General features: G+C 38.2%; 1 long non-coding RNA gene across 2 annotated transcripts in view; it reads right to left on the reverse strand.

The window, feature by feature from the left end:
• Positions 1–1,881: 1,881 nt before the first annotated feature.
• LOC110341097 overlaps positions 1,882–17,307 on the reverse strand; it is a 134,184-nt gene continuing 118,758 nt past the window's right edge. For both annotated transcript variants that reach the window (XR_005873878.1, XR_005873879.1), the window contains 2 exons: positions 13,725–13,876; positions 1,882–6,197 (listed from right to left, as the gene is read on the reverse strand). This is a non-coding gene — a long non-coding RNA (uncharacterized LOC110341097). The remainder of the gene's footprint in view (positions 6,198–13,724; positions 13,877–17,307) is intronic.

The raw sequence follows: 17,307 nt of genomic DNA on the forward strand, positions 1-17,307 counted from the left end.
TAATTCTTTGGTGATCATATGAATTTCTTGCAACTTGTCTTCCATTCCATGATTGAATTCTATATTTTGTTTTCAAATGTCTGTGCATTTGAAACACTTCATCACATTTTGGTAATAACAAATTGTTAACTCTACTTTTGTTGCTCCTTTATCTTTTTCTCTTTCTTTATATGGCTAAAATGTTTCTTCAAGTCTTTCACTGCTAGCACACCCCAGTGACCTTCAGTATGCTTTTCTACTACTTTTATTTAATAATTCTTCATTTTTATTTTACATGTATGAGTGTCTGCCTGCATGCATGTTTGCATACCATGTGCATATTGAGCCCAGAGTCCAGAAGTGGGAGTTGGACCCTCTGGAACTAGGGTAACAGATGGTTTTGAGTCATCATGTTGATGCTGGAACTGAACCCACGTCCTCTGAAACAGCATCAAATGCTCTTAACCAATGAGCCATCTCTCTGGACCTGCTTTTCCTCTTCTTCACAAGGCATGTTGGCAAATCTTCCTCCATCCATCTTGCTTTGTGAATGATCTTGTTCACATCTCCATCAATTCCTAAGAAGCTATTAGATTAATTAATGATTTCACTCCAACCATTTTTCTAGTAGGCATTTACAGTTTCTGGTTTTAATTCATCTATTGCACCTTGATAAATGTTATTGCTGTATTTTCAGTACTGTGCTATTCCAGATTAAGAATGGCATCAGTTGTGAAATGGATACAATCAAATGCCAGGTATATGTTTGAGACTTTGACAGGCCAACAAGGCCCTAAACAATGAGGTTGTATTTGGAGGTAAAAATACAATGTCAGTATTTTCACTTCCATAGCAACAAATTTAGGATGGCCAGGTGTCTTTTCCATTATTAATGGGTCTTTGAATTCCAACCTTTCCTCCTCCAAGTAGTTCCTCACTTCTGGGATAGAGCTTTGCTAGAGCTATTTCATGAACAAGATGACTGTTATCCATGCTTCCTGCTTAATTTGCCAGAACAGAACAGGCAATTTTTGTTTTAAAGGATGAATACACAGTACACCTGCAGACATCACCTAGCTTCATCTTGTGCTCTGCAGCATTGCTGTATAGCACCAAAGTTCATCTGCAATTCTTCTTTTGCACTTTTGTGAGCATAGATCCCTTCAAACATCTTCTACCAGCCATGTCTGGTTTTATTGTAGTTGTAGGTTAAATCTTTTGTGGATAGCATCTTTTCTCCTTGATCAATGTCCTTCATTCAGCCAGATCTGTGACAAAACTTCTTAATTGGCAGTTAGGACACCCTTAGTAATTGTTACAGTTTCCTGCCCAAACTCAGTTCTGCATCGATATCCATCCTTTACCTGTAGTAAATGGCTTGGTCTTACTGATTCTTTGGGAAACTTTGCTGAAGATTTTGCATCATTCCAGTGCTGTCTTATGCTACCTATTGCCATCAGTTTAAAAAAACATTTTCTCTTTCTCATACAAAGGAAATTTCGTCTTAAACTAAGCACTTATCACATGCACATCATCTGTAACTTTTGTGATTTGAGGTGTGATGGAAGAATTACTTTAAATTTATTGTTCCTTTCATGACTTTACACATACTAGATTCACTCTTGAATCGTAGCAACCTTAACATATGTTTTGCTTTTTTCTCCCCTCTTTCCTTATATGGTAAAAAAATCAATGAATTTCTTTAAATATTGTGCCTTTTTTCTTTTTTCTTTTTGATGTATCTGAATTGTTAGTGCCTGAAACTTTGGAGCCTTCAGTAAGTATATAATACAGATTTATTAGCAAAAAGGTATCATATACTGCATGGATACAGTGAATGAATAAATGGTATACTTTCTGAACAGGACATTATGAACCTTTAAAACACTTCTCAAAGCTGTGTGAAATTTAAATGATATGTTTATTTAACATATTAATAATATTGATAATCGCATGCACATTTAGTATAATACAGTACAAAGACCATCTGTAATTTATTGCTTCATACACATTGTATGGCCCTTACAATATACTATGGTACAGTGTCTCCCCTTGTCTTTTATACTGTTATTGATTTACAAGTCAGAATCTTACAAAATAATTGATATTATAAGTCACTTAAATATTTGCATATCCTCGCTTATATGAGACAAGATATTGTACTCATTATTTTTATTGTTACTGTGACAAAATACCTGTCAAATCTACATAAGAAAGGAAGCACATATTTGGACTGAAGGGATGTAGCCTATCATAGTAGAAATATTTGGCAACAGAAGCCTGATGTGACTGGTCACACAGTTGCTGCATCCAAGAAGGAAAGAATAATGATCGCTGGTGCTCACCTTGCTCGTGTGATTTTATTTGACACAGGATCACAGCCTGTGGTGTGATGCTACCTACATTTAGTGTGGCTCTTGCCTGCTCAATTAAATCTCGGCAGAAACATCCTCATGAACAGGCCCAGGGGTATACCTCTGGTGATTGTGAATCTGGTCAAGTACACAATGATGATTAATCATCCCAGAACTTCTTATGTTCACCCCATGTCAGAACTGATCCTAGTGTTTTTTCGTTCTTTGTTTTGACTCAGATCATCATCTGGTATCATTTTGTTCTTTTCCATTGTCTTCCTCTTCCTTTAAATTCTTTTACATGATGGCTGCATTAATACTTTCAACTACTATCTTCAGGGGGAAAAAAGGATTTTGCCTTCATAGTTGAGTGATGTTTTATATAATAAATAATTGGATGATAACTTCTTTTTTTCTTTTGGTATCTCAAAGATTTTGTTCCATTGTATCACTGATATGTATACTGGTAAGTTTAGTAAAGCCTGGTCAATTTTTCGCCATTGCTTATTCAAATAATGTCCCTCTACCTAGAACTCAATTTATATGTATATTAGGTCTCTCACAGCTTTTCCACAGTTCACTAATGGTTTTTAGATTGAATTGTTGTTTTAGTTCCTGAACTTAATTTGGGTGAATTTCTATTAATCTATTGTTACATTCACAGATGCTTTCTACTTCAATTCTAAACTTATTGTTAAACCATATGTATATATGCTATATATGATACATATGTAATATGTAAAAGGTACATAACATTTTAGCTCAAAATTTTTAATTTTAGAATTTTTAATGTCTTCTCAGTCTTCACTTAATATTTCAGTTTTCGATGGTACCATTAAAACAACTGTTTTAATTTTATTCTCTGTCCATTTTCACATCTGTGTCAGTCCTGTTCTGTATTTGCTATCTGTTTATTCATCATAAGTCTAAACCTTTCAGCCCCTTTAATTATACCCAGTGTGTTATTATAAGCCAAATGGTTTATAGCAAGCAAGAATAAAAGTGGTAGCAGACATGGTCCATGGTTACTGTCCATTGATCTCAATGGCTCTTCCCACAGTGTTCTGCCCTGGACTTGGCAAGGCAGTTGTTCTCTGAGCCTCTTTAAAAAGATCACGAATCCTATCTGAGAGAGATCTGCTATCGATGACCTAATTACCTCCACAGTGACTCTGCCTCATAATACCATCATTTTAGGGATTCAAATTTCAACATATGAATTGGCAGGGAGTCAAGAATGGAAACATCCAGACCCCAATATTTTGTCATCTTCCTTTGATGGTTATACATCACATATTGCACCTTCCTAAGTGACAGATATCTTTATTTTCCTATGAATGTTCTCCATCTTTCTGTTGAGATATAATTTTGTTACTGGGAAACAGTTAAACCTCTTAGGGGTCTTGCTTCCAAGATTTGTTAAGAATCACCTTGTGTGTAATCCATGAATCATGATTTTACATTATCAAAAGTTATGTTTTCTACCCAATGCTTCATGAAACATGAGGCTAGATACCTGTGTAAGCACTAAATGTGCTATCTTTAGGTCTTTCAGCTAGTTATGTCTGAATATTGGATAGTTTTCTATAAAAGAACAGGATGACATATAGGTAAGCCTCTGCAGACCTCTGGATCCTCCCCCTTTCCATCTTATCTGGTGTTGTGTCCTGTGAGCACTATCTACTTCCTCCTTCCTGCCTTCTCAATATTATGTTTTCTTCATAGACGCTGTCTGGCTTCATCTCGATTCTCCTTTCTTACTTCATAACCCAGGCAATTTTCTGTACACTAACATGAACTAACCATGTGCCACCTTGTTTTGGTTCAGTGTCCTGAAATAATTGTTTCATCTGCTATATTCATTTTAGTTGTATGGTATGGGAAGTCCTGCTGTTCTGTTTTGATATTTTTAGAAGTATGAATATGCTTTGTCATTATTCCTATTTTAATGTTGAGTTTGGGAAGTAGCTAGTTTGAGTCTGGTGAGTGTAAAGGGTAAGAGTGAAGGGAGCAGGAGAGGTGAGGAGAGTATGTAAAGCAAGTGGTTAGGCATTAGGACAGGTAGATACCAGCTGCCAGGAGTTGACCCATGAGGGAAGAAATTTTAAAAAATGTAAGTATAAAAAAAATAAAATAAAGATCTTTCCTTATTTTGGTTCACTTTAAAACTGTAGGTAATGTAATTAAATTTGACTTTTTATGCAATACTTACATTTTGGTTTGTTTTGTATATTATACCTTACATAAACTTAACCACTGGTTTCTATACACCAAATCCTGCACATACTGTATGAATGACACTTCCTTCTGTCCAGTGTTCATTCCCCAAACTGGAAACATGAGGGCAGGAAGTACAGCACAGTCACTTTTGATTGAGTTTGAATGTGCCAAGCCCTGTCCCTCCTCTTGTGCACTGTAATAGTCCTGTCTATGTGGCTTATACCTCCCTTCCCTCTACACATTTAAGTCCTCAAACAGCTAGAATTAGCTATTGATATAGTCACACAGGGCCATATAAGAAATGAGTCACCAATTTGGCATTGCCAGAGCTATGAGCATCGTACAATAGTTCCAAACATCATTCTTCATCAGGATACTCCATCTTTGACCTAGGAAATCAAATTTTCAGAGGTAATTTTAGGGATATATGTTCTTAAATAGTCATCAGAGTGAACACTATTATTGACAGATAATCTGACTTTGTTCCTAGATAATTGGGGTAAATGTGGAACTTGACGTTGTTTGATTTCTCTCTCTTTTTTTTTAGAATAATTCAGTTCCTAAATCAAATTGATTTTATAATAAACCAATGTAGTGAAAAGAGTGACAGTTTGGATGACCATGTGAAAGTTAATATCCATACCTCTATTTCTATTTAGAAAGATGGAAATAGTTAGTAAATGTATATATTTTTTGAAGGAATAAACAGTTGAATTGTTGGAACCTCTAGCATTTGAAGAATTGATCCAACAGAGAATTGAAGGTGAAATATGCATGGCCACCTGCCTTTTATTTATCTTTCTATTTATTTATTTATTTATTTACTTAGTTGTTTATTATTTGTTTTTTTTTTTTGTTCTTCCTTTGCTATTTTCTAGGAATCACATCCCATAATTTGCTTGTAATAGAATGTGACTGCTTGGGAAATGTTCACAGAGTTGGCATTCATTTACATGCTGCTGCCATTTCAGCCCAGGGCACTCTCTCCTTCCTCCTGGTTCTCCTGCCACCCTCCCTCCAGCCTCCCCAAAAGAGCACTGATGAGATGTGACAACGGAAAGCACAAGTGCATTTCCTGGAAATTTACCAACATCCAGAAGGAAAGCTCCAAGGAAAAGGAACAATAGAAAAAGCAGAATTGTAGAGGGAAGAAAGTTTCTAAGGCTATCATTTGCAAATGTCAGCTCCCTTCTCAGTGAACTCCAGAGACTGTTAAGCAAACCTGTTTCTAATGAATGCAACAAGAGCTGTTTGAATCCTCTAGACTTGAGCCAGTCACATTTAACAGATCACCCAGTCTATCTTCCATTATCCTCAGAGGCAGTGTGGGCCTCATAGCCTCTTTTCAATTTCAGCTTCAAATGACCCAAGCTATAGGCTGTCTTGGCTTCAGTGAGATTCACTGGAAATAATGTCAGAGGGTTAACATAGGTTCCTTATTATATTACATAATTGCTGTGTACTTCAACCATCTTGTTCTCTTAACACAAGGGGTTTCAGCAGCCAATTAGTCTTCATTATTTATCAATAGGATCATGAAGGAAGGCAGCACTTAAATGTGTAAAGCTCAGAAAGAAGATCTTCTCTCTACTCCAGCATCTGTCACTGCTTCCCTCTGGTGAAATGCCTCTTTTGTTTCTGCACCTATGAAAATGAGAGAGAATTTCCTTTTACTATTTGCTTTTAAAAAAGGAAAGGATACATTTGGAAAGTATAAAGTAATGTAAAACCCGAGCTAATAGAATTGAAGGGCATCATGGTCTCCAAGCATGTGAGGTTAACTTTTTTACGTCATTATGGTTTTTGTTGAGTTGCATTCTTTATAAAAGCATATTCTGTTCTTCAGCATCACTTGACTGAACATGCTCATCATTCCTTCTGTTGACTGCTTCCATTCACAAATCATTCTTGTCATCCCAAATCCTCTCTTCTTTGCTACTATATATCTGATCTAGAGGGGTCCATTGAGCAAGAATATTAAATAGAGCACAGTGCTGATAAGATTCTCCATCACCTTGTTCCAAGGTCGTTACTTTTGTTGGACCCAGTTTGCATGCACTTCATCCTGTGCAATTATTAGTTCCATTATGATCTTCCTCTAATGTAGAAATTCTGATTAGAACCAAGATATTCATGTTCTTATTAAACTAATTATATTTTAATGGGATAGTTACTAGTAGTTGTTTTAATATTCTTGTTTGGTGAAACTTGTTGCACGTGTTAATGATAAATGCACGTCATCTTACAATGGACAGATTTAGGATGGACAATTTACCCAGGATCCTCATGTACTGATTCAGTCAAGCCTCATCATTTTAATTTCTTCAGAATCACATGAATTTCTGTAGTCTTGCTGGCTGAGCAGGACTTAAAAGAATCAGGTGTGATTCAGTTCATGTTTAGTCACTTATCACATGCAGGGGAAAACATGATTTGTGGTCATGGTGAAGGGAGGGGAGAGTAAAGAGAGAGAGAGTGGTGAGGAGAATGGAAGTTAGAAGAAAGTAGAAGAGAGGATAGAGGTATGCAGAAGAGGGGCATTGAAGTGTATGCAGAGCAATGTGAAGACTGTGCGTTTGCACGCTTGTATATTCGAGATGAAATACATTGACAGCAGGAAGACCTGTCTTCCTTTGCCCCTTTTCAACTCCCACGAGCAACACCTAAGCTGTGAAAAAAATAATCAGGAGCCAGATAGTTCAAATTCATCAGCAAACAGTGAAAAAGCAGGAAAGGACACAAGAGACGCATGTTAAAAATAGATGCAAGGACAAAGATCAAATGAACTCTAGTAATGCTTTTACATTGCAGAAAACAAAACTACCACTACTCAGTCTTGAAGTGTTCCCTGTTTCAATGTCTCTAATGGACCATGTAAATGGAACCAATTGTTATTTTCCTTAAGAAGTGATTTCTTTTTGTGTGTGTGTGTGTGTGTGATTTTTTTATTAATATTTTTTTATTTTCCATTTTAAATTTAGATAAGAAACAAGGTTGCTTCACAAGTCAGTACGAGGTCCCTCTCCCTTTCCCTCCCCTCCTCCCGTGCCCTCCCCCCCATCCCCCCCGTTATCCCCTCATTCCCCCAGGGAGGGTGAGGCCCTCCATGGGGGTGTCCATAGTCTGTCATTTCATATAGGGCAGGGCCTAGACCCTTCCCCAAGAGTTCAGGGTGAGAGTGCACCTCACATTGTTCTATGGGAGTCCAGAGACCGTGTGTATACTTGGGATGGGTACTGATCTGCTGTCCAAGGCTCAATAGATTACCTAGGCCTCCTCACTGGGACTGATCAAGACCCCCTGAATCTGGGTGTCAGTGAAGAAGTGATTTCTATCCTTTCTCCATGTATTTATTTTACGTAAGCCAAATTTATCCACATTAAGACCAATTTTGCACTTTGGTGAAGCAGGCAGAAGCAGCTAATTATCTATGGTAAAACAGGATGCATATGACAAGCTGGAAAAACAACTGATCTATCTGTAAATTCATCACTCCCCACTGTCTGACCTACTCTTCTTTCTTGCCGGTAAAGAACTGTGAAAACATATCTCACACTCTTACAACAACATCAAGCTACCTCTAGGTCTCTACTGGTTTGCGATTGAACCACAATCTAGGAACCTGGTCTTTGCTGTTGTACTGGAAAGAATTCTTTTCTTTATTTTTCTAGAAGTCATTTTTTGTATCTTCCCTGGCTAGCCTTTTCCTCCTGTCTCCTCCCTGAGCCCAGTTACCAGGAACCCAGACCTTCGTAAGGATAAAGAAGCAGTTTTCTTAGGATCAGTCCATAATGGTGTCTGCTGTTGCATCAGCTCTGTAAATGTCATGAGGTACCCCACCATCTCTGGTTCAAATTTCTCATATACATTCTTATAAAAAAGAATAACAAATGTCTTTGTTCATGATTTCTCTTTATGCAATGTATCATAGTATACACTTTCTGTTTTTCATGTTTAGATAGAAACTCATAATTTTATGTGAACTGCATCAAGTTGGAGCAGTATATTCATTAATAAGAATGAGAAAGTAGCAACATGGTATGTACTCTCTCATATATGGATTTTAGACATAGATCTGGGGAGTGCCAGCCTAGAATCCCATGGCCAGAGAGTCTGGGAAACAGAAACTTCATTCAGTGGCTGATGGAAGAAGAGACAGATCCCCACGGTTAAGTACTGAGCTGAACTCAAGAAAGCCAGTAACAGAAAGAGAGGACTGATGACCAAAGGGATTAAGACTGGGCTGGAATAACCCCCAGAAACAGCTGACCTGACAAAGGTTAACTCTTGAATCCCAGGCATCAGCCTGGGAATCCAGCATGGGACTGATCAAAACCGCCTGAATGTGGGTGTCAGTGAGGAGGCCTAGGTAATCTATTGAGCCTTGGGCAGTAGATCAGTACTCATCCCGAGTATACACACGGATTTTGGACTCTCATCCAACAATGTGAGATGCACTCTCACCCTGAACTCTTGGGGAAGGGTCTAGGCCCTGCCCTGTATGAAATGACAGACTATGGACACCCCCATGGAGGGCCTCACCCTCCCTGGGGAAATGAGGGGATAATGGGGGGGTTGAGGGGAGGGCATGGGAGGAGGGGAGGGAAAGGGAGAGGGACCTGGAACTGACTTGTGAAGCAACCTTGTTTGTAATCTAAATTTAAACTGAAAAAGAAATTTTAAAAAAGAAATTTGAAGTCAAATGGATGGAACTAGAAAAACAACATCCCATTTGAAGTAACCCAGACCCATAAAGACTAACTAGTATGTACTACCTTATAAGTGAATATTAGCTATAAAGAATGGCATACTATAATCCACAGACCCAGAGAGACTAAGTAACAATGAGGGCCGAAGTAGGTATGCATGGATCTCGCTGGAAAGGGAAAATAGAATAGATCTTGTGGGCAGACTTGGGTTGGGTGGGGATGGGAACATGAGGGATTGTATTGGGGTTGAATGGAGGGGGAGTGTAAAAAAAGAAAGGACTGGCAAAGGGGGGGCATTTTGAGGATCAGGTAGAAACATGAGAAAAGAAAAACTCCCAGGAATCTACAAGAATGACCCCAGCTAAGACTCCTATCAATGGTGGATGTATAGCCTGAACTGGCCATCTCTTTTGACCCAGTGAGACTTCCAGTGGAGGGACTGGGACATGGGTCCAGCCATACGACCTTTAACATACAATCTGTCCTGCTTATGCAATATGCAGGGCATGGTATGGGAGAGGGGCATGGAGATTGTGGGAGTGGCCAGCCAAAAACTGGTCCAACCTCAGACTGGTACCAAGAGAGTGAGTCCACCTCTGACACAACATGGAGTGCCAGAATCCAGAGGCTAGATGGCATAGAGACCTAGGATAGAACCAAACACAACTGGAGAAAAAAATCTCAATGCAATGATGCCTAACAATATTCTGCTATACTCATAGATTGGTGACTACCCAAACTTTCGTCAGAGAGCCTCCTTCCAGTAACTGTTGGAAACAGTTGCAGAGACCCACAATTAAGCATTAGGCCAAGCTCATGGAATCCTCCTGAAGAGAGGGAAGAAGGATCGTACAAGCCAGGGGTATCAAGGACATCACAAAAGAACCCACAGAAATAACAAACCTATGCCAGGAAGTCTATGTGGCACTGAGCTAGGCCCTCTACATATATCTGACAGTAGAATAGCTTAGTCTACTTGTGGGACTCTTAGAAGTTGGAGAAGAGGCTGCCCCTAATGTTTGGCTGGCTTTTAAGAACCTATTCCTCATACTGGGTTGCCTTTCCCAGTCTTAATACAAGGGGAGGAGCATAGACCTACACCACCCTGATATGCCATACATTGTTGACAGCCATAGGAGACCTGCCCCTTTCTGAACAGAAGCAGAGGAGGAGTGGACTGTTGGGGCATGGAGGGAAAGTGGGGAGGGAGACGGGAGGAGAAGAGGAAAGGGAAATTGTGGATAAAAATGAAAAAGGAGGAAATATGTGAATAGAAGCCAAATCACTAGAGTCAAAATCTGCTTGGATTGCATTTAATAATTTAATTTATCTGTATTATATCTTTTCCAATGCCTAAGAGCAAGTTCTGGAGTAGTGGGTCCATTGTGATGCTCCCTGGGCAAGCCAGTTTGTGGTATCAGCAAAGACAAGTATGCAACACATTATAAACCATACTGTGGGAAAGGACTCTTTGTTTTCATTTTTCATTGTGTAACATGAAATGTACTGTAATAACTGTATCTACTGCCTGACCAGCTCTGAAAATCCAGGGAAAAAAACAAGGACAAATAAATCCCATGGCAAACTCTTCATTTTTAAATTAAAGAATAACAGCCCCCTTTTAGATCTCTCTCTAGCAGCCACAAATTATGTATTTGCTGTGGCCTGGTAAGCTTTGCTGCTATCTACCAATATGATATCCAATTACCATTATCATGAGTTCTCTCCTTTCTTTCCTACCTTTACTGGAAGTCATAAAATGAACTACACAGAGGTCACAAGAGAAACATGATGCCATAGCATGGCAGCTGCCTGAGCTTGTCACGCTAAGTCTATTCCTGCAAGTATAAAACAGGACTGTCTTTTGTCAGTAAGATTGCTCAAAAGCCACTTGCAATTCATTCTCTCCTTAACACTAGATAAAGAATTCTCTTCCCTGTTAGGCATATGTTTACAGGCCAGATTCTTCTTTGGTCATTATTTTGTGTATTTTTTACTTTACACTATATCTTATATTATGAAATCTACCTGAGTGAAAGCTGTTGTACATGTGGCTTGCTGTATACTTGAAAAACAATTGTGACCATTATATATACAACACAGAACTGATCTTCACTAAAGTGGGATATCTTTACAGTGTGGCTGAAAATACATAGATTTTAGTGTCTGGCATGTCAATTCATGACCCCTTAGTATTTAAGATTAGAAGACCTGACAGCCTGGCCTTTCTGTGGTCTCTGCTCATTTCAGCTTTGGAAAGGGATTCAATCAGCTATATATCTTCCTTCACAGGTGAACAAAGTCCCTTACCTGTTGGGTATTAAAGACCTTTACAGAAGCCTTAGTGTTGTTTGTAAAGTTCCTATGACATATCTCTCTCAATAAGAACATGTTTTTTACCTGACTCAAATTGCTTCTACAGTGATAAAAATAAGATAAAACAAAAACATTGGAATTGGACAAAGCAAACAAAGCAGTAGGAAAAGAGCTCAAGAAAAGGCATGAGAATAAGAGACACACTCATTTGCACACTAAGGAACCCCATAAACTGGAACCCATAATGTATATACAGAGGGCCTGGCATAGACCTGAGCAGACCCTATATATGCTGTCACAGACTCTGTAAGTTCATATGAGCTATGATCATGTGGATTTACACAGTCCTGTTTTCCTGGTATGCTCTATCCCCTCTGGCTCTTACACTCTTTCTGCCTACACTTCTTCAAGTTTCCCTGAACTGCAGGGCAGGGGGGATTTGATGGAGGCATCCCCTCTTGGACTGAATGTTCCAAGGTCCCTCATTCTCTACATAACTTCTGGCTGGACATCTGTATGTTCCCATCTGCTGCATGAGAAAGCTTCTCTGATAATGGCTGAGGAAAAAACTTTTTTATTAGTATAGCAGAATGTCATTAGGAATTTCCATATTGCTACATTTTTAGAACAGTAATATTTTATTTTCCCCTAGGTCCCATACTATCTAGTTTCAGATTCTTGGTCACCCAACCAGTGTTACATATGGGTTACATTTCATGAAGTGGGCCTTATGTCAGATCAGACATTGGTTGGTTACTTTCATAAGCTATGTTAACTTTTTCTTGTCAATTCAATTCTAAAGCAAAAGTGACATCTTGCTGTTGGCTATAGTTTTGTTGAACCCAGTACTGTGCCTAATAAATATTATACAATTTATTGATTGCATAGCATAGCTGTTGCTCTAAAAGTCAATATACAAAGAAAATAACTTTAATTACTGGGAAGAAACTAGAATGATATTTTTCCAATATCATTTAGAATTAAATCATCATCAGAAAAAGTCTGTATTTTGAGAAATAATACATGACTGTGGGAGTGTAGCAAAGAAAATGTACTAAAACAAAATCTGGTGAAGAAAACTGCTTGAGTAACAACCCTGATACTATATTAAAGAAACATCTTGGTATAGATGCAAACAAGAGGGAAAGAGAGTAGTGAGTAATGGGACAAGAAGAGGAGGACAACAAAAAGAGGCTAAGACACAGAAAAGCCAACAAGGATATAGGTGGTATCAATAGTTTGTGTTTACAAAGTAAAAACAAAAATGAGAGATGTATAGAGTAACTAGGTGCCCCAACCAAGACAAGTGTGATAATTTACAGAAAAACACAACATATCAAAAAGTAGAGAACAATTGATCACATGATTGCCAGACCCAGTGGATACAGCACTCCTGTGGCTTGGGCCCAGGCAACATCCTAGAAGAGGGTGTGGAAAGATTATAAGAGCCAGAGGACCAGGAAACTGCTTTCAGAGATTCTCCTATAAATGACAGGAAAGCTTCATGAATGATGCCTCACCAATATGGCTACCTAAACAAGAGCTGAACAAGGGAAACATGCTAACCTTAAAGGGGGAAAGCCCTGGGGGCTCAAATTCTAGACAAGACCTACCAGTAATGCTGAGAGGGGGCGATTAGTCACGTCTGAATCATGTATAGACAAGCAATACTAAGTGGACTCTACAGATTGTATCTACATATTTATGCATATATAATAGTTTACATTAAAAAAAAACAAAAGTTTGTTGGAGTGTAAGTTCATACTACCTGGTGAAAGTTGAATTATTCCCTTCTTCCCAACCTTAGAGATGACTTCACTGAGTAGCATGAATTCATTTATTACTGGAGTGTTTATGGGAACAAACAGATGGTCTTGAAAAGGAATTTCTGTCACTTCTACCTACAAACTTCCAGTAGGTTGTGAGAAATCAACCATCCTATCACTGTATCATGTGGAAACTTACAACAGTTTATCCTTGAAAAATAATGACTGAAATGCATAAATGTGTGCAGTAGATAGAGAACCCACCTGAGATGCTCATAGCCAGGTTCTTGAGGAGCCTAGCCAGTGTCCCCCGACTTCTGCCATGTTAACTCTGCCCCCAAGATTAAGAACACTCTGCAGTAATGGGCAACATTACTTACCAGCTTCTCCAGCAGCATCTGGTATAGTCCTATGCTGTCCAAATCTATGGCAAGTTGTAAGTCAGTTACTGGACCTGTCCTTCCTTATTGGGATGATTAACCTTTCAAGTCGATGGAATTTATAATCACCATGAACCAACTTGTGGGCATGCCTGTAAGGGATTTCTTGATTAGGTTGAGAAATTAAGACTTATTCTAAATGTGGGTGGAACCAATCCATGGTCTGACATCTTGCATTGCATGAAAAGGAAAAATTACACTGAACACAGCATTCATCTCTGCTTCCTGACTACAGATATGATTGTGACCAGCCACCTCAAGCTCTTGCTGCCACGATTCCCCTTCTTTGATGGACTGTACTCTTGATCTCTAAAATAAACTCTTTTGTCCTAGCAACACATAAAGTAGCTAACACACTTATCCAATGTCAATCTATGACTGCTCAGGTTTCAGGGTAATAACAGAGAGGCTGGCAACCCACTGCAAAGGAATTGCCTCTTTTCAGAAACTTATACTGGTCTATGAAATAACATCCCTTCATTTAAATGAAATCAATGTGGATATGGCTCATTAAACAAAATCCCATATAAGAAACGGTAAATTTGGTAACAAGTATTTATTATAATAAAGAATTCACCATAGGATAGCATTAAATAACTAGCTTTCTGAGTGCACTTACATAAAGTCTTTTTAAGAGCACTGCCATTATAGAAAGTGAGCTAATATTTAAGCTGAATGTACAATGACTCTTTAGAGGAAAGAGTGCTTAACTACTGAGAGTAATTGTGGACTTGCTTTAAATTTAAGAAGTCTCTGGCCTCTATGGTGCCATTGTAATAATTCCTCCATCCTAGGCTTTGGCTGGGTCATAAGGAAGGACACAACTGGAAAAGAAGATAGCATCTTCAAAGGATGTAGGGACCATGAATACCTTCCAATCAGATTCCATGACTACATCAACTTAACTGAGATATTATTTATGCATCAGTTGAAATGGTCACTAGACACTTTTGCAACTACTCAGCAAGTGCTAGGAAATATTGAAATTGGAATTCTATCAATAAGCAGTCATTATAAATGTGAAGGTTGACTAACTACGGCGATATAAATCCTGTTGAGTTTTAATTGAGCAGTTTTGTTATGCTGCTCATGAAATTCAGCTAAGCTTGATCGTTTTATATTGTTCTTTGAAATTTAGCCAGGTATTACAGAACGAGTGTAATTTTTTTTCCTCCCATGAAGAAAAGCTTCTGTAGCAGGAAGGGATAGAGAATAAAATGAAGAAGGAAAAGTGATATTTTTCAAGGAAACTTACTTTATTTACAGTTAGCAATGTTAGAAAATTTTTCAAGTTTAACTTCCCCAAAATAGAATTGTCAGCATTAATATCTGTTTTACGAATGTATAAATAAATTACAAAAGCTTAAATTGTCAAATTTATGCATCTTTTTTTTTGGTTTTACGAGACAGGGTTTCTCTGTATTGTTTTGGAGGCTGTCGGTCCAGCCCGGCCTCGAACTCACAGAGATCCACCTGCCTCTGCCTCCGGAGTGCTGGGATTAAAGACATGCGCCACCACCGCCCGGTAAATTTTTGCATCTTAACAATAACATTGGTCAAAATAGCTGACCTTTGTTGAATCAAATTGAAACTATTTGATTCCACAGTCTGTTATGTGGACAGATACTGCTGTTATCCCCAGACTAATAACATATTCCTTTTACAAAATGAGGAAACAACACCAATACTTAAAATCAAAGTAAAAAACCAGACTGATTATTCAGTCTGAAAGTGTACATGGTTTGCGTACAGTCATTATTTTCCAGTCTTTTTAAATGTATATTATTCTCTTTTGTGATATACTTGTATCTTTTTACAAAAAAGAATTCATCCTCACTGGAGAAAGTGCAGAAATATACAGGAATATAAAACCCATGTATTATCCATTAGCTTCTTGATGTCTGACAGAAAATGGGCCAGAACCAAGTGTTATGTTTTCCTTTCCTTAATTACAATCATATGTTTAGAATTTTTTGACCATGTAAAACAGGACAAAAAGACTTCACAAAAAGACTTCACAAAAAAACTTCAAGGTTTCCACTGCATAATTTACCCCAAATTATGTGGCCATTAATTCTTGTTATAAATTTAAATAATCTCCAATTGTTTTTCACATTAAGTAATGCTGCTGTGACTACAATATTTCATACATCTTTAGCCCCACTTAAAATGATTTTCTTAAGAAAAGTTCCTAACAACTGAATCACTGGATTAAAGCACCTGAGAGGTTTCATAAGGTTTTTATGAACCAAATTGCTTTCCAAAATAATTGTACCAATTTACAAAACCACCTGCAGAGCCCAAGACTGATTCCAGTCATAATAAGGTCTTTACATTGATGAAAATGTACTCCTGCTTGTTATTATTTCCAAGGACGCTGCTCTTTCCTATGTAACACTTAACAAAATTTGAAGTAAGTATTTTTTCTCATTCAACTTGGACTTCTCTTATCAACTATAGCCCTGTTTTTGTAAAGGAAAATACAATTTTTCACCATTAATATTACCATTAATACAGGTCTAATGAGAGAAAATACCATCTCTGTCAATTGAATGGAGAAATCGGTTCCTTGGAGGGTGTGTTTCTAAGTGTCAGGTAACACAAATATTCAAGCAGAGATCTTTGAGATGGTAATTTATGCTTACCAATTTTTAAAAAGTCATAATAATCCAAGAATCATTTTCTGTGGTGTTCACCATGTGGTCTGAGACCAGGCGCTGGAGGGGAGGATCATGATGTCAATGGTTGAATTTGTGCATGATACACAAGGTGCTGTAGATTGCATGCAATTCTGAGGTGTAGTCAGGGAGTTTACACATGAATGGTAATGTGTGCCTTGTCTTTAAAAACAGAACAAGACCTGTTTGTTCCCTGGAGAGCCAACCTCCTCAAAGTAGCTTAAAAAGAAACAACACGTGAAATCACAGAAATATAAAAGGGACTTTTGCAAATGAAGAAAAAGACAAAAAAAATACCTCTCTATACAGGATGTTCCCACAAAGAACTCATTACTTTCTCCCACAGCACCTTCATGTGTAGATTCCTTAACTAGTTATCTGTGCAAAAGACCTTGGCTGATCCATCTTTGTTGTGTTCCTGTGTGATACTGCAGAGTCGCTTAAATTGAGCATAGTAGTGTAGCCACATTAAGTTCTATGACCACATCATGGTGGCAAACTTGGCTACATTCAGAAATAAGAATTCCCAGTTCGCTTGATGTCATAGCACAACCCCCAGTTTTCCTTGCTACAAAGCCTATTTTGAAAGAGGGAATGTGGATTACTCCCTAAAACCTGCTCCTTAATTTCATGTGATTTATTTTGGTTCCTGTGGCATCTCCATGGATCTGGGATTTGGGGTGCATGCAGGTATATGAAGCCTTTCCTTCATCCTACAATCACTTTGGTTTTGGCTTTGATGGCCATTCCCACTGAGCTGTATGATACCAGGTGAAGCCTACATTTCACCAAATCCCTGTTGCATCACACCACAAGGACTCTCTCCAAGTCCTGCCTACCTTCCT

Source organism: Mesocricetus auratus, unplaced genomic scaffold (genome assembly GCF_017639785.1).
Source record: "Mesocricetus auratus isolate SY011 unplaced genomic scaffold, BCM_Maur_2.0 Super-Scaffold_100676, whole genome shotgun sequence".
NCBI classification, from domain to species: domain Eukaryota; kingdom Metazoa; phylum Chordata; class Mammalia; order Rodentia; family Cricetidae; genus Mesocricetus; species Mesocricetus auratus.